Source organism: Heterocephalus glaber, unplaced genomic scaffold (genome assembly GCF_053883595.1).
Source record: "Heterocephalus glaber isolate CG9 unplaced genomic scaffold, H.glaber_assembly_v1.0 deba00001613, whole genome shotgun sequence".
NCBI lineage: Eukaryota > Metazoa > Chordata > Mammalia > Rodentia > Bathyergidae > Heterocephalus > Heterocephalus glaber.
This window is the reverse complement of record NW_028258384.1, coordinates 17,372,452-17,398,771: the sequence shown is the minus strand read 5'-3', so window position 1 is coordinate 17,398,771 and position 26,320 is coordinate 17,372,452. Positions and strand designations below refer to the sequence as shown.

Sequence of the window (26,320 nt, the reverse complement as noted above, 5' to 3'; positions counted from 1 at the left end):
TTTCTTTTTGAGTTAGGTGTATTTCTTGTATACAGCATGTTATTGCATTTTCCTTTTTAATCCATTCTGCCAGTCTATTACTTTTGATTGGTGAATTGAGGCCATTAACATTGATGGTTATAATTGATAGATATTGATTTATCCTTGGCATGTTGTTTTGCTTTTGTTGGCTCTTTTATTTCTTATTTTTCCCCCTTTCTCTTTAGTGTCTTACCTTGCCTGGTGGCTTCCCTGTGTTGGGCCTCATGGAGTTGTGACCTTCATTGCTTTTTTCTAGGATATTGTTTAGAATTGCTTGTAGTGCTGGTTTGGTGTTCATGAAATTTCTCAGGTGTTCTTTGTCATGGAAATATCTAATTTCCCCATCAATTTTGAAAGATAATTTTGCAGGATACAACAGTCTAGGTTGGAAGTTACTTTCTTTTAGGGCTTGAAATACTTCACTCCAGGCTGTCTTTGATTTGAGGGTTTGTGTTGCGAAGTCTGCTGTGATTCTGATGGGCTTTCCTTTGTAGGTGAATTGTTTCTTTTCTCTAACTGCTTGTAGGATTTTGTTTTTCTGTTGGGTTTCTGGGATCCTGACTAGTATATGTCTAGATATAGAATTCTTTTGATTGTGGTTGGGTGGAATTCTATATGGCTCATTTATCTGTATGTCCTATTCTCTCCCTCTTTCTGAGAAGTTTTCCACTATTACTTCTGTGAACAGTTTTTTTATGTCAATTGTGTTTTCTCCTGTTTTTTCATGGACTTCTATCAGTCTTATGTTACTCTTCTTTGCATCATCTAGCAGCTGTTGGATTGATTTCTCGTGGTCCCTTACTATTTTTAAGAAATTTCTGTTTTTATGGTCTTTAACCACTATCCTGTCTTCTATATCTGATATTCTATCTTTAGATTCCCTTAATCTGCTGTGAATACTTTCAGTAGAGTTTTTAATCTCCTGAATATCTGTGTGAATCTGTTTCATGGATTTCATTTCTTTCTTATGTTGGGCACTCATGGTTTCCATTTCTTTCTTATGCTGGGTGTTCATGGCTTCCAGCATGTTTCTGAGCTCATCTATTTTTTCATCTGTTTCTGTTCTGGGGCCTCTAATCATGACTTTCACTCTGCTCACCATCTCTGCAGATATCTGGGAGATTATTTCTGCTTTGTATTTTTCTAGAGCCTCATTCATCTGTCTTATTACTTCCTGTGCTATCAGTTCAGGTTGGCCAGGTGGTTGGTTATCAGACTTTTCCACCTCATTTCCCCTGGGTTTTACCCTTGGTGGAGTGGAAGTCTGATTTTTTGTGCCTTGCTTAAATGTCTTCTCATTTTTTTTTTTTGTTACTGTCCTTGGTTTAACTCCTGGGTTGATACTTTGGAATTGCTTATTGTAAGTATCTTTGTTGCTTGTAATTAGAACCCTTATGGAATGATTACTTCTCAGAGGTGACTTCCAGATATAGCTGGTCTTTAAGTTTTGAGTCTCTAATGACTCTGAGGCTATCTCATTATCATTATACTAGGAAGGATCACTGACTAGATCAATAACAACATCTTAGCCCAAGTGATACAATCAGCAACACCACTGCATCAAGTACATCTTAGAAAATGACATTTTGTGGTAGTTATTAACCTACACCTTTAACTGTGTGAATTAAATCAAGGTTGAGGACCAACCCAACATATGATTATAGTGAGTAAATTCTTCGATATAACACTTTATCCTTCGGGATGGGGAGTTAGAAGGAATTGGGGAGGGAGGGACAGATAGGTAGAAGGATAGGGGAAGGTTAGCAGTGAGGCCAGAGGACACAGGTGAGAAGGAAAAAGAGAATAATAGAAAAATAAAGAACTCCGAATGAGGGCCAGAAGAGGGACAAAAAGGTTGATGAACAATACAGGACAGCAAGAGAGTGAGTGTAAGAGAGACAGTAAGGAAAGAGAAAAGAAAGAAGAAATAAAGGAGAGAAAAACAAAAATTTGCAAAGAGTAGGAGAAAAGAAAAAAAATTAAAGATAAGAGGGGAAAAAAAGAGGAAAAAGAAACAAACCAATAATACTAATTTTGGAAATAAAAAATAAAAATAAAAATGAAGGGCCTCTTTCAGGGTGTATGTCTCTGTTATCACAATAGACAAAGTGGGTAGCAGTATGAAGATATAAGTCAATGAGTCTCAGTAAACCAGTCACAGACCCGTGAGATTCGGGCAGATTTCTGGCTGCAAATCCCAAGTTGAGCTCCCTGCCCTCGTGTAGGGTTGAACTCTGCAGGGTTGTACTGCAGGCTCCATCTGCCCTTTCCCTGAAGATAGTCCATATACTGATGGGAGGTGATGATCGCTCCAACTTACCCAGTACAGTGGTCTGGTGGTCCGGTGTGTCCTCTGTGTCTTTGTAGTGTGGAACCAGATGTCAGTACAGCCAAGAGGCCAGAGGAGGGGAGAGAAAGGGGGGAATCCAGTGGATTGCTGCCAGGGTGTGTGCTGGATCTGCAAATTCCACGTGGGTGGGAACCTCCAACTGTGTCAGGAGAGGTGCCTGCCAGGGCATGGGCTCTGCCTCTCATTTTTTAATCTATGCAAGCTACAAGCCTTTTGGGCGGTGATACCCACACCCAGGGTGGAACTTCTGTCTTCAGTAGTAAATCCATTCAACCACACTCAGAACTATGCTAATTGCAATCAATGGAATAATTTAGTACTACACACCCTTAATCCCACTATCACACACCCTATATCCATTAAGCTCTTAAAAATTGCTCCTATCAGTGCATGAAGCTTTGTGGGGAACTTTTAGATACAAGCCATAGAATTTTTTCCATGGATCCCAAAAGACACATACACATCCCTTTATTTTAAAAAAGGCACTTAGTCTATATCTAAGAATTGCCAAAGTCCTAACAGTTTTTTCATTGCTGAAAAGTTAAAGTCCAAAGTCCCTTGTGAGATTTAAAGCAAAATCTTAGCTGTGAACCCCTGTATAAATGAAAAGAAAGTTGAACACTTCCAATATACAGTGCAATGGTGCAAGATAAAGACTCCCATTCCAAAATGTACTAATAAGGTGATAGAAAGGAATGAGTCAAAGCAAGTCCAGAATCCAGCAGGGAAAACATGAAATCACATAGTTCAATGTCCAATATCCATGGGAATCAGTATCAAGATGTGAACTCAAAGGGCTTGGGTGGCTCCTCCTATATGGCACTGCTGGTGGTTATAGCTCCCATGGCTTCTCTTTTGAGCTGGCTCTGCTCACTTCTTGCAGCTTTCCTCAAATGATACATGTTCCTGGCTTCTCCAACCTTCTGGGGTCTCCAATGTACTTTTGGCTTCACACTCACAGCTTCATACATTGCCTTCTCAAGGGCCCACTGTCAGGCCTTCCAGGTCTTCTTCTGAAATGTAGGTGGAAACCTTTCTGATTCCATAACTCTTGCATTCTACATGCACCTAAAATCAGCACTTCATAGATGACACCAAGGTCTGCCACCAACTGGGGCTTTAGCCAGGCTTCCTTCTCTCCTGGCTATAGGGATGGAGTGCCTATGAACAAAATCCTGAGGAACAACTTCCCTAAGAAGCCACCATTCTTGTACATGGAGCTGTGCAGATCTCTTCTCAAAGCAGTCTTTCAACCTTGGCAAATTTGAGGCTGAAAATCCTGAAGTCTTGACTCTTGTGATGTCCTCAGACAACTTTTTTTCTACTGTACTTTTCCTTCTCAGCAACCCATTTCTCCTTTGCTCCATCTTTTCAGTCCACAATTTTAATGGAGCTTCCTTTTAGGCCAAACTCAAAATGTTTTAAATTATTCTGCTGGGCTCTTTGCTCTTGATTGTGTAAGACTGAGGGCCTTACCAAACGCACCTAGGAGCTGACTGCAGCGACAAACACCTGGGAAGGAACACACCGGACAAGTTGGAAAATAAAACAGACTTTTATTAGTCTGGCCAGATGGCACTCCCAAAGCAAAATAGCTTAGAGAGGCAACTGGCTCAGAGTCCGAGGCTGTTTTATAGGGGGTTGACGGGGAGGTTAACATGTAGATTTACGAAAAAAAGGAACAAAGGTTAGTGGTCGACTGTCACGTACTGATGGTCAGCAGACATACACACTAATGGTCATGACCGTCACATACTGATGGTCAGCAGACACATTGATGGATTGTTCTACAGGTAGTGGGCCTGGGAACATTTGTTCTCTGGACAAACAAGGGTTTGAGCAATTTTACTTAGGAACTCTGTTTTGTTACAGATTCTATTATCCCAGAACTAACAAGCACATCTTAACCATTAATTTACAAGTACAATAGAGGCTAGGGGAATAATTGAATTTGGAATCATACAGTCCCACAATTGTTATCATAAATCTGGCCAAAATCCCAAACAGTAGCCACATCACTCCTTCAACATTAGAATGCTTTGAAGTTTTTTCTTCAAGATTATTAGTCTGCCACACTTACTATTAATCTCAAGCAAAGTCTCTGAACAAGAGCAAAATGCACACAAATTTTCTGCCAAAGCATAATGCCCATGGTCTGGACTCCAACAGCCATTGTGGTCTTTGTTGCTCACTGAAACCTCCTGAGGCTGATCTTTATAGGATTCATTTCTATTAGCATTCTGGTCTTCTGAGCTCTGTCCAGAATCACCCACCAACTTCAGCTTATAGCATTCTATGGCTGCTTCTTCAGTCAGCATCCCCAAATCTTTCCAAATTCTTCCCACAAGCCAGTTCCAAAAGCTCCCAGATCATATGGCCAGGTGAAATCACAGAACAATCCCATTTCTGGCACCAAAATTTGTCCCAGTTACTTTCCTTGCTGATGATGTAAAATACCCAATATCCAAAGTAAAAGAAGGAAAGGATTATTTGGCTCACACTTTGTAGAGATTTCAGTCCATAGTTGGCTATCTCTAAGGCAGGGTGGCATGACAGAGGAGTATCACAGGGAGAAACAGTTCATGATGTGGCAGACAGAAGGCAACATACAGCAGCCCCCCTTCCATTATTCATTCCATTCAGGCTACAAGCCTTTTGGGTGGTACCAGCCAAATCCAGGGTGGGGTTTCTGTCTTCAATAGTAAATCCATTATGCCACACCCAGAACTGTGCTTATTTGAATCAGTGAACTGATTTAGTACCATACCCCTTAAGCCCACCCTTTCATCCAACAAGCTCTATAAAGACCTACCCATGAGCTCATGAGGCCTTGTGGGGATATCTTCATGAACAAGGAATAACAGAAAGCCTCTTTTTCCCAAGATTGACACATGGGCATGTAGCATCTGAGATGCATATTTAAAATCTCTGTAAATATTTAGCATGTTGCCTTTTCCTGATATCAGTGCCTGAGGAAGGGTTATGAGCTTTGGTTTTCTGAGCAGAGGACTTGGCAGAAGGGGTTTGGCCTGAAATCCTTTTTTTGAACTGGCAGCTGCATAATCTGCCTTTTGATGTCTTTCTTGGACAAAGCTACCTCCTTCAGTGACCGATACTTCCTCAGGGCCTTGGAGGAATGGGTAACTGATTCCTTGCCTGCTTGCATATGTCTGGGGAATCACCTGTTTGCAAAAGTGACTAATCTCTGAGCCTATAGGCATCAGTGAGGCAGGATTAAGAGAAGTGTAAGCCACCCTCAGAGATTGCAGAAGTATGGCCTGGTGCCAGGTAAACTGTTCTCCTGGCAACAAGTACCCTTTTGTCTCAAGATAGCTCTGACCTCAGGGGAGTGAGAACTTCTAGTTTTTGTCCCAAAGATGGTTTCATAGCTTCTTCTGTTAGCATGGCTGTCACTGCAACTGTCTTCAGGTTGGCCATACAGCAGCCAGTCCATCTAACTGATTTTGAAAAGTATGCCATTTAGCAGGGTTCCTGTCCCAGGTTTTGGATCAGGATGCCCAAAGCAAGTCCTTTCTTATCTCATGTGTAGAGGAAGAATGGTTTTCTTAAATCAGGTCTTCCTAGTTCTGGAGCTTGCATGAGGGAATGCTTTATTTCTCCAAAGGTATTGTCAGTCCCTTTTGTCCATTCTAAGCATTCAGACTAAGGGCCTTTGACAGCCTCATCTAAATGCTTTGCCATTAGTCCAAAGTTGGATATCATGGTTTGGCAGAAATGGGGCATTCCCAGCAAGTATCAAAGCTATTGTTTGCTGGCATGGAGCCTGAGATCACAGATAGCCTTGATCTGATGCTAGATATCTGTCATTCCTCAGGTGCAGAATTTATCCCAAATATTGGATTATCTGCAGGCATACCTGAGCCATTTCTTTTGACATTTTTATCCCTTTTTAGCTAGAAAATAGAATATTTGGATAGTATTATATTTGGATAGCTCCCCAGATGGGCTGAAGATTAGAATACTATCTACATACTGTAGGATGGTTCCCTATTTAAGCTCTTAAGTCCTTTTCCAGTGCCCAAGCAAAAAGATGAAAACTATCTGTAAAGCTTTGTTGGCAAACTGTCCAAATATATTGTTGTTTTTGCTTTTAAATATGAGTTTACCATTCGAAGGCAAATATGAATTGGGAATCTGGATGGAAGGGAATAAAAAAGGAAGCATCTTTGAAGTCCAAGACAGGACCAATTAGAGTCTCCTGGAATTGGGAAAGGATTGTATACAGACCTGCTAGTAGAGAGTGGATTAGGATTACACCCTCATTTATGATGCAGAGGTCTTGTATCATCCTATATTCCTGTGAAGTTCTTGCTGTGGGGAGAATGGGAGTATTGTATGGGGACTGCCAAGGCTTCAGAAGACCGTCTTTGAGAAACCCGTCCATGAGAATCTGGAGGTCACTACAGGTCTCTCTCTCTCTCTCTCTTTTTTTTTCTGTTGGACATTGCCTTCAGTGGGAAATTAGCTGGGACCTTTTAGTTTTATAACTACCAGCATTTCTGAATTTGTCTTCTCAGGTACTTTATTATACCATGAAACAGAATCTACTTGTTGGCTAATTAGGTCAGGTAGGCCTCATGCAGTCTCAGCAGGTAAAATCTGCTTTGACTTTGCCAGAATTGGTGAACTGTCCCTAATTTTACTGGTAAACCTCTTCCTACTAAGGGAGTAGGAAATCATGTGACAATTATAAACTCATGGTTGATTGTTGGGGTCCCCTCGGTGGGAGACTGGAACCTGAAGACAGTATCCGATGAAACCTATTAAATGAAGGAGCACGTAGGACCAGAACTCTTGGGGTTAAGGCAAGGTTTATTGGTAATATTCTTTTTTTATACATTTTTATGTAGGATACATCAATCATTAACAATTTACAATGTCAGTCAACTAACCACCAGTTATATCTGTGAGTACATAAAGCATCTAAAGAAACATCTCCTTTAACTATGCTCCTTTGATCTTAGTGCATTTTATCTAAATCATCCTGGCTACTTAAAGCTTCTAAAAAGTTAGCTATTCTTATCTAGTCTTATACCAAGCAAATATTTGAGAGTCTCAAGGGACCACAGTGGAAGGAACACTGTGGGATTGACAAACAGCCTTCTGAAGTTATCTTTAACTTCTCTATCTGGGCCTGCCAAAGACATCAGGATAATCTGTCTTCTCAAGGCTGTCCCAGGGCCTGAGAACTTCTCATATCCTCCACAGTTGATCATTTGACCTTTGAATTTACATGTCAGAAGGAGTAAATAAGCTCTGGCTAGGGTTCCACTAAATCTCAAGTAAGGCTATAGATTCAGAGGTAGGTATTCAAAGAAGGAAGTTAATCCACCCCTGTATCAATAAGGAGTTGGATTTGCTTGTCCATGTTGTCCAGATTCACATGGGGTTACTCGAGGAAATGGAGAAGTCTGTGGACGAGGGCACTGTAGTTTGCCCCAGGCCTCTTCAGTCCTCTTTGTCAGAGTGGGGGTAAGACTTTTCAGTGGCCTAGACTGTCTTTCTGAGTGGGGACACTCAATCTTCCATTACCATGAATCAAGAACATCAGCCACCAGACACACAGGATCACCTGAGCAGTGGCCTGGTACAGTCACATTCCCAGTATACGAGTTTTCTTTCCATTTGTCTGTATTTTCCCTTGGATGACTTAGATGTGCTTAAAGCATTGCCAATTGCAACAGCCATAATTTGGGGCTGCATTTTTTCTGATACTTCACCTTTCCATCTTCCTCCAGATGACAACTGTTGAAAAAAGAAAAGCCTGTGTCCAACAATTGTTTTATAGGAGTCTGGGGCCCCATCTGAAGTTTTTGTAATTTGTGCTGAATATCTGGGGCTGACTGACTAATGCCAGGTATATATTCATTATTATTAACATATTCCTTACTTCAGCCATATTAAGTGGGTATCATTATCTCTTTTAACATGTGGGAAATGTACAGAGAGATTAAGTAATTTGTCCAAACTCACAAAACTTGTAAGTGATAAAACCAGGTTTTAAATGTGTCCATTTAGCTAGAGTCCATATACTTTATTTTAATTTTGTTTTGTTTTGTTGTGTGAGAGAGTGAACTACAGACTTATGCCCTACTCCTATTATTATTTTATTTTAATATAGTGTCTCACTAAATTTCCCAGGCTGGCTTCAACTTTGTGATCACCCTGTCTCAACCTCCCAAGTAGCTAGGATGACAGGCATATACCACTAGCCTGGATAGAGACCATATTGGTACATACAATACTACCTAGAAAAATATCTTTCTTATCCATAATGAGGACCAGATAAGGCCAGGAGCAACAAAAGAGAAGAAATAAATACAAACCTGAGCCAAAGAGGATGACCATCTCTATAGTTAAGAATTCTGACCAATTATTTGGGTTGGGGATATAGCTCATCAATAGAGCCCTTACCCAGTATCCACAAGGTGTGAGGTTCAAACTCCAGTACTGAGAAAACCACCATCACCATAGCAACAATAAGAACAACATAAGAATCTATCTAGCAGTAGTGACCCTCTCAATTCACCTACATCTCATATCTGAGTAACTTTGTCAAGGTTTATAGCTTAGTTCATTGCATGGAGGATAGCTCCCAGTTCACATGCATCATACTCAGGGTATGTGTTCATTAAACACAGGGTAATCCATGATCATTGATGACTTATTTTGGTTTTCCAACTTCTCATGTTTTTTTTTATTATTCTCTGTCCCCGTAGTTAGCAGCAGTAAGCAGCTTTTAAATGAAGGGGAAATTACCCCCCAAAAAATTTTGTCAGCATACTTGAGGAGAAATCAAAGGGAAATTAATGAGAATTAACTCATTGTAAACTGGGCACAGTGGCTCATGCCCATAATTCTAGCTACTGGAGAGTCTGAGGAAGGAGGATCACAAATTCTAGTCCAGTCTGGACAACATAGGGAGATCTTTTCTGAAAAAAAAAAAAGGTTGGCCATGTAGCTCAGTGGTAAAGCACATTAGCAAGGCACTGACAGTTATCAGAACGATGGTGGTGGAGGGGAGAATTAGCCATTGTAGAGAATAAAATCACAAATATGAAGATGAATAAATTTAGTATTAACTCCCACTTTTGTCAGTTATTGGCTGTGTGATCTTATGCAAATTTTTAACTTCTTTAACTGTCACATTTCATATTTATAAAACAAGGCTATTCCCTGTCTCCTTCATGGAATAATTATAATGCTTAAAATAAGATATCATTTATCCAAAACAGTATACTCTTTGGTATGCAGTAACTCTCAAGTAATTTTTTTGGCTATAATCAGGATAGATTAGTTTTACTTGGTATTACAGGTAAAATATAATACAAAATATTTTTTAAAGTGGTATTGTCCATCTTGAATTATTTCAAAAAAATCTTGTTTTTCATGGTTTTATGTAATTACTTCTGTCTTCTCTTGTACTTTTTTATCCATAAATCAATAGCTATTAACTGGTAACTTAAAAAACTCTTAACCATTTGTATCATTCCCGAATCTATGGTCTTTAAAGGTCATTTTGAAATTTATTCACTCCTCCAAAGGGCCAGTATTTTACTTAAACTATGACCTAAAAGTCTATCATATGCACACTTTTATTTAATAATGATCATTACAACAGGATCTTTTCCAGAACCCTAGACCCCCATTTTTATGCATCAGTATAACATTGATAACACCACTTAAAATGTAAGGTAGGAATTTCAAAACTTTTTCCAATATGAAATGCTTTTTTCATAGCTTCTAGTTTTGGTGAAACAATTTTCAGAGTACACAAGACAGGTCAGTAATTTTATCCATGTTTTTTAAAAATGAACTTTGGGTTAGGAAATTCATTTTTAAGAATTGCTTGTAGTGTTTAAGAAATTATACAAAGTGGAAGGCAATAAATGGGATGCCATGTGGTACCTACTTAAAACATTTTGGTGAGAAATGAAATTTGAGGAAAGATTTTGCAATGTTTTCCCTAAATTATCATCACTATTTGCAACTTTAGGTAGAATATCATAATGGTAGATCTGCTAGAATTCTTATTGACTCATAGCAGCGTAACTCACTTTAAGAAATAAAACTCCATTTTATAAATATAAAAACAAAGATTCTGGAAATAAGTTACATCACTTATAATTAGGTGTAGTTTACACTTTTTTCTTTTTTTCTCATTAAGTTTATTGGTATATTTTAGGTATAACATACAGTTACATTCATCATTGGAAATTTGTACCTTTACATGATGTATCTTTGTTCTTATTTTTCCCCTTCCCCCATCCTCCCTACCCCCCCTCCACCCTTCCCTATTTGGAAAGACTTTGATTCCATTTTTTTCTTTTCTCATGATTTTTCTTTTCCGTTTTTTCCTTTCCCCTACCCCTCACACTTCCCCTACTCCTTTAGACCTTTTCTTCCTATTACACTATATCAATTATACATTTTTAAAATTACAATATCAAATTTCAAGGACATTACCACAGATTCTACAGAATTTAATAGGATATAGAAAGCACATTACAAAAATCTTTTTAAAAATAAATTTAACAGCTTCCAAGAAGTTCCTTGGAAGACAAATTAATGAAAATGACTCTGGAGGAAATATAAACTTTGAATAGCACCTATTAAAGAAAGAATATTCCTAGATTGAAAACTGACCTATATGAAAAGAACAGGCTTACATACATTTTAACTGATAAATTATATCAAACATTTAAAGCAGAAGAAAAAAGGAACACTTCTCCCCTCATTTTAGGAAATCAACATTGTGCTACTACTAAAACTGGATAAAGATAATAGAAGAAAAAAGTATGAACATAGATAGAAATTTGTTTAACGAAACAAACTATTAGAAGTCAGAGCTGGCAGTATGCAAAAAGTGGTTTTATTATACGGATGGCAGTGCTGGTTCAGGATTAGAAAATTCACCCCCATAAGTCATCATTTTAACGGAGGAAAGGAAAAAGACATATGATCCTGTCAGTAGTTGTAGAAAATGTATTAGACTGAATTCTACAGCCATACATGATAAAAGCTATCAGAAGACTAGAAGTAGAACAGAACCTTCTCAACAGATAAAAGATATGTACTCCATAATCCAGCAAAACTGTGTTATATGATTGGAAAAGATACAATGCTTTCCCCCTAAGGTGGGGGAAAAGGGCAGATATGCCTGCTCTTCATCTGTCCCTTAAACTTTGAAACACAGGCTGAAACCAAAATAGTATGGCAATAAAAAGACACAATAAGCATAGGATTGGCAAGGTAGAAGTAAAATCTTTATATGTAGATGAAATGATCAACTACAGAAAATACTAAGTAATCTCTAGGAGCCCCTAGAACTTGTATTTGAATTTAGCAGGATTAGAAAACACAAGGTATATATAAAAACTCAGGTCTATGTATACTTGCTATAAATGAAGAATTGGATATTGAAATTTAAAAGTTATGTAAGAGTACAAAGGACATAGAAAAGTAAAAAGAAAAAAAAACAGTGCTAGAAGACATTTATTACCTAATATTAAGACTTCCTCTAAAGCTACATTAATCAAGACAGTGTTGGCATAAGGAAAGGCATATAGATCAATGAAATAAAACAGAGAATCTGGAAATAGAACCACACATATATGGACCAATGAGTTTTAAAAAATTACTTAACATTAACATTTTATAGAACATAAACTCAATTCAACAGCAGAGAAAAAGATAGTGATTTCAGCAAATGGCACTAGAACACCTGTTATCTATATGTAAAAGATTAACCTCAATCCTTTATTTCCATACATAAAAATAACTTGAAAGGACCTATGAAACTAAATATGAAAGACTAAAACTATAAAACTTTAAGAAGAAATTATAAGGGAAAATGTTCATGAATTTAGGGTAGGCAGGAATTTCCTAGGATACAAATAACATGATGTATAAAAAAAAAACCTGATAAATGAGATTCCATCAAAATTTAGAACTTTAAATGACATTGTTAAGAAAATGAAAAGTAGTACTTAAACATACCATATTTATAATACATATAAACTAAGACGAGAATATGTAAAGAACTCTTACAGCTCATTAATAGAAATCCCAATTAAAAAGTAGACACAAGAAAATGATAAATAGCAAGTACAGCACAAGAAAAGGTGTGCAACACTAAAATCAGAAAAATACTCATCAGTAAAATAACAAGATCATATTATGCACTCATCAGGGAGATAAAGTTAAAAGTTTTAAAAAAGCAAATGTCAGCTTAGGTGTCAACCAGTTAAAACTGTCTAACACTACTAATGTGAATATAAAATGATAAAACCATTTTGGAAAACAATATACAAATTTTTTGTATTACTGTTAAGAACCAACAGTTCTGTTCTTAAATTTTTACTTAAGAGGAATGATAACACATGTTCACAATAAATTTGTACATACAAGTTAACTGTCACTTATCTGAAATTCATGAGACAAGAAGTGTTTGAGATTTTAGTTTGAAATCCACTTGATCTGCAAAGAGGATAGCTACTCCTGCTTTTTTGGGGGGGCGGTTCCTGTCACATGGAGTATTGTTTTCCACCCTTCAACTTTCAGTCTATGAGTTTCTTTTTGAATTAAATGTGTTTCTTGTATGCAGCATATTGCTAGATCTTGCTTCTTGACCCATTCTGCCAGTCCATTTCTTTTGATTGATGAATTGAGACCACTAACATTAATGGTTATAACTGATACATATTGACTTATCATGTCATGACTTTTTCTTTTTGTTGGATTCTCCCCCTTTGCTTTTAACTTCTTGTTACATCTGATTGATTCATTCTGCTGGGCTTCCTGGGGCTGTGATCCTCATTGTCTCTTCCTAGGACATTGTCTAAAATTTTTTAGAGTGGTGGTTTGGTGTTCATGAAATTACTAAGGTGCTCTTTGTTATGAAAATATCTTCTTTCTCCATTAATTTTGAAAGATATTTTGCAGGGTACATCAATCTGGGTTGGAGGCTGTTTTCCTTTAGGGCTTGAAATATGTCACTCCAAGCTCTTCTTGCCTTGAGGGTGTGCATTGAGAAGTCTGATATGATTCTGATTGGCTTTCCTTTGCATGTGATTTGTTTCTTTTCTCTCACTGCTTGTAGAATTATGCTCTTCTCTTGGGTTTCTGGAATCTTTATTATTTGCCCATGTTTAGATTTTTTTTTATCACAGCTACTTGGAGTCCTATATATCTCCCATATCTATACATCAAGTTCTTTGCCCTGCTTGGGGAGTTTTCTACCATCACTTCTATGAACAGTTTTTTATGTCATCTGTACTCTCTCCTATTTCTTCATTGACTCTGATCAGTCTTATGTTATTCTTCTTTGCATCATCTAGCAGCTGTTGGATTGATTTCTCATGGTCCCTTACTATTTTAAAGTAATTTTTCTTTTCCTGGTCACTAATTGCAATCTTATCTTCTATATCTGACATTCTGTCCTCATGTTCACTCATCCTGCTGCGTAAGCTTTCAATGGAGTTTTTAATCTCCTGGAAATCTGTTTGTATCTGTTTTATGGATTCTATTTGTTTCTTATGTTGGTATTCCATCATGTTCCTCAGCTCCTCTATTTTTTATCTGTGTCCTCTCTAGACTTATTAATCATGTCTTGCACTACTAACACAATCTCTGCTGCTATCTGAGAAATTATTTCTGATTTCATTTTTTCCAGATGCTCTTTTGTTGCCAGTTCATGGAGTCCAGGTGTTTAAGTCTCAGAGTGTTCCATCTCGTTTCCCTTTGGGGTTGCTTTAGGTGATCTGGAAGTCTGGTTTTGAGACTTGTTTATGTGTCTTCTCACTTGCACGAATGGGGGTGCTGTTGGTGCCCATGCCCTGGGGCAGTAGTATGGTGTCCTGGAAGCCTTCTCCTGGGTGCTTATAGTGGCTTACCTCCTCTGCACTGGGGGGTGGAGGTGTTGGTAAGGCAGCCCGCAAGCCTCCTTCTGGGTGGTGGGAGTGGCTCACTTCCTCTGTGCTGGGGGGGAGTGGTACACAGTGGTCCAGAAGCCTCCTCCTTATAGTTTCCATTTTAATAAAATTCTTTATTCTTTGAATCAAAAGGCAGATAAAAGTTTACCATGAAAATATTTTTTGTTTATTATTTTGATTTTTGCTAAATTCTGGGTGCAAGGAAGGCATTTTAACAAGTGCAATATACTTTTAAATATTGAACAAATTATATTTTATAGAATAATAGTTGTCACCTAGTTGTCACTTAATTATGTGAATTCATTTCAGAAGGCTACAGCTGTCTTTAATTACACTAAACTACTAGGAAAGAATATCTTTATGTTTAAAAAATGTATAGTTAAGAAAACTTTAGGAAAACAAATCCTGACTTTCTGTAGTTTATTGTAAAAGAATAGACTCTAAGCAGTATATGGAAAAGCAATAGAAAATTTCTCTACCTTAAGGAAATACCTAGTCGATGTTCTGAACAATTGTGGAAATATGTATGTTCAAATATTGTGTTTAGATTTTTTGGCTTGTGTTATTAAGCATTTTCACGTGTATTAGTAGTGATTGAATAACTTTACCAGACATAAAAAAACAAATGATCTTCATTAAGCTACAAATTGATGAAGCAATAATCCTCAATTTGATTTTCATTCCAAGATATTTTTTCAAGAATAGGACTCTCAAGTATGATCTCTGCTCATCTATGATTGTGGCATATTATGTATACAAACTAATTATAGCCCTTATCAGTTATTAGCATTTATTTCTCTTCCTGCTTCACTAAAGGGTATTCTTACTCTGATTTTTGTTAATATGTAATTTGCCTGTCTTCTAATAAGTGCCCTATAATAGACTCAGTTAACAGGTATGAATTTCTTCTTCTTTGTATACATGCAAATTTTAACTGGAAAAGTAAAATTATAGTATAATTACACTATGCATCCAAACATGGCTCATAACTTTGTATATCCCCTTGCTAAAGATGAAATAATTAGTAATTGGAGAAACAGTATTTGAATCCTTGCTATGGTCACTCCAGTCCATAGTCATTCTACTATACCAAAATGTCTCCCAAAAGTTAAGATAAAAGAGTATTTTAATAGGCCAGGGTTGAATACAAAACTTCTTTTTTCACACAAAATTAATTTATGAACAGAGAGCACACAAATACCCCTAACTTTGATCTTTACAAATGATGTGATTTTTGCTTGGCTTATTCAAGTTATACATAATTCAGCACTCAATATTGGCAAGATACAGAGTGATGGTTTCACTAGTTTCCTCCAACAAAGTGATGTTTTTTTATGATAATTTGAATTTTTTCATTTCCTGAAAGAAATGTGCCCCCTGTATTTGCACACTCTGACTGTCACATTTGAAGAATTGAGAATAATCAAAATTAAATGAAACAAGGTCACAAAGGTAAATTATTCCAAAAGAATAAACATTATTAGATGTTTACAGTTCAATACTATTAACATTCTGATAAGAATATGAATAAGCCTATGCTTTGAAAATATTTTAAAATCTTATCCATGTAAGAACTTTGATATTTTTAAAAATATATGCTATGATTCCTTGAGTAGGTAGAAGATAACATCATTAATACCTTTCTTATTGGTTAGAAATTCCTCAAGAAGAGGAACTGTTTCATGATAGGTAATGATAAAGTTGTCCATTTGGGAGAATTGCATCTGTAATTTCCTCATATTTGATCTGTATTTTCAAATGGAATATCTTAGGTATGCACTTTACAATGATTAATTTTATTATTACTATCATCTTCATAAATAACCTTCTGTTATCTATCTAGATCATTAAGGTTGTAAAAGATTAAATTTATTATTATTTATTTAGGGTGAATTGAAAACCACTCTAAATTTTGCCAATCTGTGTGTGTGTGTGTGTGTGTGTGTGTGTGTGCCCTCTGAAGAGAGAAAGAAAATGGGTTAGACTTTCCAGAAAATTATATTTCATAAGTGAGACTAAAAAGTAATATCTTACAAACTAGTCAAAAAGCTGGAAAAATAGGGATAGGATTTCATTGCTTTTCTTAATCTATTCAGTAGCAACAATAGTACTAATAATAGTTATTATTTATTATGTGATAGAAACTTGTGCTAAATTTGCACATTATCTCACTTATTCCACACATCTTTATGAGACAGGTGCCACTCATTATGGTTTGGATCTGAAATGTCTTCCAAAAACCACATAGTAAAATCTTAGTTGCCAGCTGGTAGCATTACAGAAAGGTGGTGGGACATTTAGCAGGTGGAGTCTATTGGGGAAACTAGGTCACTGATGAAATGTCTTCATTTTTTAAAAAATTTAAAAATTTTTGTGGTACTGGGAATTGAACTCAGGACTTTGTGCTTGCCAGGCAGGCACTGTGCCACTGAGCTACATCCCCAGCCCAGGTGGAATGTCTTTAAAGGGTACAGCTTTTCCCTGGCCACTTCCTCTCTCACTTTCTCAGCTTCCTGTTCACTACACCACACACACACACACACACACACACACACACACACACACACACGCTTACACATTAAACTTTTTTTTATAAGAATAAGTAATATTAGCCCTCCAGTAATCACTGAGCCTACTATCAGAAGAGCAGTTGAAGTTTGCAGTTTGTATAAGGAAGGTGAAGTAGGAGGGGTGGGGGAAAATTAAAGAAGGGAAAGAAAAAAATATGAGAAAATAAGGAAAAAATGGAGACAAAGTTTTTGTAAATAGGGAAGGGTGGAGGGGTGGAATGGGGGGAAGGGGAATGGGATAAAACAGAAACTAAGATATATTATGTACAGGTACAAATTCCCAATGATGAATGTGATCATAATGTATACCTAAAATGTACCAATAAACTTAAAAAATGATGAGAGAGAAAGGAATTTTCTTAAGGGGGAATAGGGGACAGGGGAGAGTTACTGTGAAGAAAAGTTAGAACAGTGGTTGAATTAGTTAAGATCATGTAAAGAAATAGAACCCATAGAGGGAGAGAAAGGAGGGGGGGAGAGGGAGAGAGAGAGAGAGAGAGAGAGAAAGGAAGAAGGAGGAGGAGGAGGAGGAGGACCACCCAGAGAAAAATATATCCTTCCTAATCACACCCCGAGTGACCCACCTCTTAAGACCAGGCCACACTTCTTAATAGCACACTTAGCTATGAAGTCATGGATGGGTTAATTCACTGATTATTATAACATCCTCCAGATCTAATCACCTTCCAAAGCCCCATATCTGAACACATGAATCTTTTGAGAGACATTTTAATCTAAACCATAACAGAAAGTAAGTGGTCTTTAGTAAACTATTAGTATTATTATCCATTTTCAGAATTAATGTTTGTTCTTAAGATAATCATAATAAAGGTGACAATTTTATGTATACTTTTAATACATTATTTTAAAATCAATATACAGTATTATGTAGCTCAAATATGTCCTATATGCCATCTTAACAGTTCTAAATGTTTTCTAACTCTTTAACAACATGTAATTGTCTGCTAGAGCCCATATATATAACTTTTATAGATCTAACATGTGGTGCTTCTCTCACTATATTTTTGAAATACAACAGTAAATTTTCATAATTATATAAAATTTAGAGTACCAAAACTAACAAATATAAATTACCTAAAACCCTATTACTGTACATATAGATAACCAATATCAATTTTGTATACTATATATTATTTACACATGTATGCATGTACATATTTTGTGTTATTTTTCATTATATAATCTATCATATAACTTTCAGTGTCAGAATAAACCTACTTATCACATTTAATGCATTCATTTTACTCAACTTTATGAACAAACTATAACTAATTAACTAACATTGGAGATTTTAATTGTTTCCAATATTGTAGTCTTACTTACAAGCAACGCTGAAATGAACAATATTATAATTGCTTTTACTATTCTTATTTTCTTAGACAAATTCCTTGAAGATTTTCTGAGTCAAAGAGTATGTACATTTTCAAGGTTTTCTTAAGTATTACCACATAGTACACATAGTACACCATTTTAGCTTTTCACTTGCAGTATGTGAGAGTACATTTGCCTCATATGATGGAACCATGATGGAAATTTTATTTAATTTTGTCAATAAACAAGTGACTAGCAGTCCTTCACTCTCGTTTAAATTTTCTTTCTATTACTAGCTAAGGTGAGTATTTTGCATAGTTATAAGCTTTTTATATGCATTTTAAATTTTCTATTCCTTTCATTTACAAATAGTGTTCTCCTGTTTATCATTCACTTTATACATTATTTCATAAGCAATATTAGTATGGTCCTTACCTATGAATATAAAAATAAATCTTAAAATTAGATAAGGAATTTCACTTAGGCTAATGTTTTATCTTTCTTTAGGTGCAAGATAACCTCAGGAAAACTATCACATTGAAAGAGAAGATAAGCTAACTAAAGAATCCCAAACATCAGCAAATTTTTGAATCTTTTAAAGAAGCATCTAATATATTTTTGGTGGATGGAAATACATTAAGTTCCCCCTCAATAGCAAGACTTTGATTCAACTGTACTTTACATAAACACTGTGTGTTACCAAGAAAGATGTTAATACTAAGTTAATGCAGAACTTAGCTGCTTTTAATATCAAATAAGTCCTCTCCTTCATATAAAATAAGTATTCTCTTTTTACATATTGATATATGAAAAATATTCTGAGATGTTTTAAACATAGTCATAGGTTAGAAAATGAATGGCAAAATAAACCCTGCTGCACATTCATGAGCATATAATGAAATCCTGAGAAGCAACACAAGTACTACTTCCTTTAGACTATTTATCCCAAAACCTTGCCCAATTCTTGTGGTCCTGCCTGTATTATTTATAGACAGTATTAGTTCAATGAAAATTACTTAGGCTTTTTTTCTTCAAATCTTCATTATGAAGTATTCTGGTTTCTTAAATCTTGCAGATATTTTTCCAACCACTACCTAGTCTCTCCGCTGGTAGCATAGACACTTTATTCCAGAGCCAATTTCTGGTTAGCATTAGTCATGGCCCAAACAATCTTTTTATTCTAGATGATTTTCATTCTCTAGAATTTTTATTTAAAGTATAAATATTTTAATAATTGAGGGTGGCTGAAAACAATTAATCAAATTTAAAAATGGACAAATGATCTTAAAAGACACTTCTTATTAGAAAAAGATGTACCAAAGGCCAATAAATATAAATAAAAATGACCAATATCATTAGCTATCAAGAAAATGCATATCAAAAGTACAATGAGATACTATTTCACTCCAGTTCCAAATGACTATTATCAAAAAGAGAAAACAAAACCAAAATATTAAATTCTGATGAGGCTCTAGCGAAAAAGAAACTCTTATACACTATAGATTAGTAAATTAATACAGTAATTAAATTACCACAGTGTATTAGTCAACTATTTTATCACTGTGGAACAATACCCACTACCTACAACTTCAAAGATGAAAGGTTCAATTTGGCTCATTTTTTCAGGTATTCAATCCATGGACAGTTTGCTCCATGGCAGGAGTATCATTACAGAAGGACATAGAGAAATACAGCTACTTAATTCATGGCAGCTGGGAAGGAAAGCTGGGGAACAGTGTCATAAATTAAGGAGGACAAGGGCCATATATAATATCAAAGCTCATGTTTCTATGACCCATATGGAAACACCCTGAATTGTGTTTTACTAATCCCCTATGCATTTTTAATCCAGTCAGATTGATATATCATGATTAATGGTCACATCCCAACACTATGGAGGATAGGATGGAAAGTCTGCAAAAAAGTAAAAGTAGGTCAACCATATGATCCAGCTAGCACACTCATGGGTATATATTTAAAGGAAATGAAATTGGAATATGAAAGAGATTCCTGCACACTCATGCTTATTGTAGTGCTACTTTCAACAAATAAGGTATGTAATCAACACTAAGTGCCCATCAACAGATGAATAAAGAAAATGTGGTATATATACAAATGGAATATTATTTAGCCATAAAAATGCATTTTCAGAAAAAGAATAAATGTAGAAAGAGTTCTTTGAAAGAAGAATTCATTTATAACAAAATGTTTGAAACTGGGGAATCTTATCCTAAGTGACATTAGCAAGGCATAGAAAAACAAGTACCACATAATCTCTCTAATTTGTGAAAAGTAAAAATGAAAAAAACAACAGCAACAAAAAACTTAATTTGACCCAAGAGTAGAATTGTGATTATTAGGTATGGGAAGTGTTCAGGGACAGGGGCACAGTGGTTGAATATGATCAATGCATGTTATGTGCATATATGAAAATATCAGACTGGATTCCATTAATATGTACAATCAAGACATTAATAAAATAATAAAGTTTAACATTAAGTCACTTAGGATTATAGTTGGGCTTTGCACTTAATAAAAAGACTTTCTAGAAGTGTATTGTAGAAGAACAAGGAAGGATGCAATTAGAAAGTCTACATACACAAACATGACATATTTCATGCTTATCTAGTCTACAGTGTTGTTTTAAAAAAATAGTATTCCATTTTCTAGTGTGCCCAGAATGTCTTTTGTTGAGCCATTCACTCTCTGATTAACTAGCTCATCTGATCACCAGAGAACTTTCATCTAATTCCTACAGGTGACACACCCCATAGACTGTCAGTTTATTTTCACTTGGGGAAGATAAAAAATATAGATATTACACATTTCTGGGACCAAAACTGAATTTGTCTCATGTCATGGATAATTCTCTTGACAGCTGTTACTGTTAAAGGTCAATTCTTCTAGAACTTCTATTGCAACAAAAATGCTTGTATGATGAAAAGTTTTAAATCTTAACCAAGGACTTATTTTAGTAGATATTCAATACAACCAACTACTACAGTGTGTTGCGACAAGACTTAATCTGATGAATTGCAGTCATTTCTCTATATATTTTCTCTAAATTTCTAGATGTAGATACTGAAAAGGTCTGTTTTAGCTTTATTCTTCAACTCATAAACTGGTTTGAAAATAGGAATAAATATGAATCTTCTGGAATAAATACTTGTGAAGATTTGATGCTCTGAAACTTTCATAACTTAATTGAAATTTCCTTCTCAAAGTGCACAATGCAAATTATTTTCATAATATAATTTCATAAAAATAAAGAGAAAATATAAGATAAAAGGAAGTATAGAGAGAGAGCTTTTTCAAATGGAAAGGAAAGCAAGAGATGAAGGGAGGGGGAAGGGGAGTGAGAACGAGGGCATGGAAAAAATTGAGATGTGTTACATACATATACCAACTCCGCACAAGGAATGTAACCATTATGTAATGCAAATATGTACTAATATAAAAACTAGAAAATATAATGTTACAATTTGAAGCATTAGCTAGTTTACAAAATAGTTCAATCACATAATGATTCAACATTGGAAATGAAGAGTCTAATGGTTATTTGGAGATAAATTATCACAAAGGATGAAAGTTCCAATCTGAAAGCATTTGATTTGATTTAACCATCAGCTAAATGAAGTATATTGCTTATGATTTGTTTTTTTTTTCACTACTGGAGTAAAATTAGCATATCAAGACTTAGTTTCACAAATAAAACAGATAAAATTCATTTCAAGTGGTTTTAAGTGTGCAATAAATTTAAGATAAAATATAACCCAAACCTGGCAATTTTCTATATTTACATAAATTACAGAAATATTTGTGATCCTGTACATTTTGCACCTAATTTATGCTTCATTAAACATTCATGTGCACAATTACCTAAAACATAGGTAGATTAAAAATTCTAGTGATAAATTCCAACCTTGGAAGCAAATTCTTATTGTGATAGGACAGGTTTGTGGTGTCTACTCTTATAGATGGAAGAACAACAAATTTTAAAAGGTAAGGAGAGCATTTTACTCAAAGTCAGTTTAGAACTTTTCCACTTAATTGGGTTAATCTTTCACATTTTTACCTTAAAAATATATGTATTCTTTTCTGCATAGCACAATTTATTGAGTGTTTTCCTCTGTTGTTTTATATGCTAATGCTAATTGTTTTAAAAGTCTCTAACAAGCTTCTTTCTTACTTGAAAGGTTTGTAATGGAAGAGAAAGTTTAGGAATCTCTTTGGAAAAATATACAAAATTTGGTAACCCAAAAGTTACATTCAATTTCTCTTAAAATCCTAAAGCACAAATATATAAGCAAGATGAATATGCATATAACATTTCACCATGATTTTCAAGGATTATCACATCTATATTACATTTGATAAAAGTCTGAAATATTTAGGATAGATATTATTTGCACACACATGCATAGTTACTCTATAATTCTTTTTGCATCCCTGAAAACAAAACTCTGCTGCATCCTGTATGACATCAAACTGTTAACTTTCTGTTATATTTTTGGAGATATTATGATCAAATTTAACATGCTTATAAATAGATATTGCCGCAGACCAGCTGCAGTCGATGTAGGGTAGGAAGGGGAGAGGTCTCGGGCCGGCGAGTGAGAAAAGAACCTTCACAAGCAATGTGCAGGTTCCCTCTGAGAAGTCTCAGGGTCTGATTTATTTTTATATCTTTAAGCAATGGCTAGGAGGCATTGGGCAGAACATATTTACATTTTAGGTTGCCTTAGCAATTTCTATAGAAATAAAGGTTATTTTTTACTAAACAAAGTATATTTTTCCTAAGCTGATTCATTTCATTGAACATCATGAATACATTTAAAAATTACAATTGTCTCCTTATTTACCCACACCTAAACAGAACAGAAAGTAACTTAATCAAAATCTCTATATCAGCAGGGATACAAGCAAGATTTAGTTAATTAAATGTCAAACTTGTGGTCGTCAGCTGGCCCTTGAGAAACTGCACAAGGGTTAATATAGTTTGCTATTAGCTCTCTATTTTTCTATACCTCTATTCATCTTGCTTAAGTGTTATTTGGGTTCATGGTCCATGAGCAGGAAATGTTTACAGTACTTTGAGAAAAACTGAGTAACTTGCCTCCTTAGTGTATTTATCTGTCTTAACTTTCTTTCTATTTCCCATTTCCCACTGTGTCTTACATGTAAAATCTGTCCTTTCAATCTCTTTATAAGACCCTTTTAGTAAAAGAAGGTCAGCAATGAGAGGGGGGAGTTATAGTAGTGGGAAAACAGAGGGAGTTTTAGGAGAGGTTTCTTTAGGAGTGGATGTGGCAATAGAGCTAAGAGAAACTGGAATTTGGGACTCTTGAGCCAGATCAGATTTCAATATATCATTGCCAATTTGCCTCATGGAGAGTTTGTTGTTAGTCACAAACACAGTGACTCCTGTGACCAGAGTAACAAGTTTAAACATTATGGCAAGAAAAAATAAAACATGAGGGTACGATGTGTTCCATCCTTCTTTTCCCCAAGCTGGAACTTTGTCAAGCAGCACTGGAGGTCGGTTGGGCTTCGCCAAGATATATCATTATCTGAGTTCAAATTATATTGTCAAGATAATAAGGTATTAATAAATATAATTTTAACAGCAAATTATGTATTCAGATTAAACATGATATCAAATGCATGAATTTGGGAAACAAAAATCAATTTTGCAATAATGATTAAAAGTTATTCACTGCTTTAAAATTTTGCCTTTAAGAATTGTAATGCAATGCTTGCTCAGCAGCACATATACTAAAATTGGACTGATACAGAGAAGATTAGCATGGCCCCTGGACAAGGATGATGCACAAATTCATGAAGCATTTCATATTTTTAAAAAAATGAATTGTAATGTAGTGAAATAATTTGACTCAATGACTGCAGATATGTTGAACAGCTATAAAACCATATGTTGAGTCTAACTCAGAAATTTATCACATACCTAATGTGTGCTCAATTAACATGTATGGAGTCATTTTTATTTGCCAAGCACTGTGATAAATAATGTACATACTGTGACATTTAAGTGAGGATAACTGTAACACTATATGAGAAGTAAGTATAGAAGGCATAGATGGACTCAAGTGTGCTAGATATAACACTTCATATTTTATAATAATGTAAGCTCTACTTCTTAGTCTTCATTCAATAGGAATGAAAAATTTAACTATAATTTCTAGTGTCTCCTACCCTACAGAGTTTATACCACACTCTCATTATCTTATAGTACAGCAACATATTAGATAAGAGACTGATCTTTACATATTTGTCCATGTAGATGTCATTGAGATGCTCATTGATCTTAGCCTGAATTACTGTTAGGTACAGACACACAGAACTGATTTTGTTCAAAATCTGGATATTGAGATATTAGCTGAGGCCTGTATTGTTCAATGGTCCCTCTTACACACTATAATCATTTCCCTCTGGGACTTGTTACCTCTACTTTTTTGCAATTTTTCATAGTGTTGACAGGAAATGGAACATTTCAGGCATCTTTCTCTTTCCTAATTCATAGCTTGGGAATTTTCCCTTTAGGATTGTATTTGTATGGACAAACTTTAGAGAAATCAATGAGTTCCATTTTTTAGTACAATATTGTGCCTAAGTTTTCAACCCTCAAATAAAATAAATCTATGTTCAAACTTCCAACTCATTTATTGGCTGTATTAATTTGGGCAAGTTATCTTATGTCTTTGAGTTTCACTTTCATATTTAAATTGTAGATTTAAAAATTTTTCTGTCTCATAAGAATGTTTTAAGGTAATATGAGATGATGCATGTATAAAAATAACCCATTAAAGTAGTCTACATTTAATGATAGTCATTCTAAAAAGCATAAAGTAAATTCCATTTAATGATCTGGGTCCTCAAAGGAGAAGTTGTAATTTAAAGTCTTGAAAGGAATTCTAATGAGTATAGATAGCATTGAAAAAAGTTAAAGGCCCTGACACTTTTATGCACTACTTTAAATTAGTGGTATTAAGATGGTACAAATTTCATGGTGTTCTTTCCTCAATGATTGACTCTGACTTCTGGTTAGGTACCATGTACCTAACTGATGATACAATCTCAAATAAGACTGACATTATAAAATCAACACACGAATTTCAATAGCATTCATTCACAACAATAATGAACCTGTCAGGAAAGAAATTAGGCAATTAAAATCATTCACAATAGGTTCTCCAAATTCAAATATTTAGGAATTAACCTAAAAAAGGAAGTGAAATAACTCTATAAGAAAAAATAGAACTCTGAAAAAGGAGAGCAAAGAGTACATCAGAAAATGGAGATAACCTCTGCTTCTGCTTAGCCAGAACCAAGATTGTCAAATTGGCCATAGGACCAAAACTGATATACAGATTTAATGCAATCCTAGCCAAAATACCAACAGCATTCTTTAGAAAACTAGAAAAAAAATCTATCCTACAATTCAAGAAACCCAGAATAGAGAAAAAAAATTAAAAAAGGGCAACAAGAGAAAAGCAGGAGCTATAAAAATCCTACACTTAAAGTTATACAACAAAACTACAGTGAGAAAAATACAGCAAAGCACTGGCACAAAACAATCCTGGAGACCAATGTAATAAAGTAGAAGATGCAAAAAGAATGCTACACCCATATTCAGCCATCTGATCTTTGACAAGGAGTCAAAAACTTACACGGCAGGAATGATAGCCTCTTTTAACAAATGATGCTGAGAAAACTGGATATCCACAATCAGAAGATCGAATCTAGAACCCCATCTTTCACCATGTACTTAACTGAAAACAAAATGGATCAAATATTTAATGTTAAAATAGAAACACAATCTGCTGAAAGACAATATAATAAAACTCTTGAAAACATAGGCATAGGCAAGGACTTTCTGAACAGAACCCCAATTGCACAAGAAATAACAATAAGAATGAACAAATGAGATTATATCAAAATAAAAACTTCTTAATAGTAAAGAACACAAACCATAGAATGAAGAGACAACATAGAGAATGGGAAAAAGAATTTTGCTAGCTACTCTTTTAAAAAATGCCAAATATATAGAATATATTAAGAACACCAAAAAATTA

The 26,320-nt window shown here is 35.1% G+C and overlaps 1 non-coding gene across 1 annotated transcript; it reads left to right on the top strand.

The window, feature by feature from the left end:
* Nucleotides 1–23,979: 23,979 nt before the first annotated feature.
* On the top strand, nucleotides 23,980–24,085 carry LOC147822506 (U6 spliceosomal RNA). Its single transcript, XR_015445620.1, has one exon. It is a non-coding gene; the product is annotated as a U6 spliceosomal RNA (small nuclear RNA).
* Nucleotides 24,086–26,320: the final 2,235 nt, after the last annotated feature.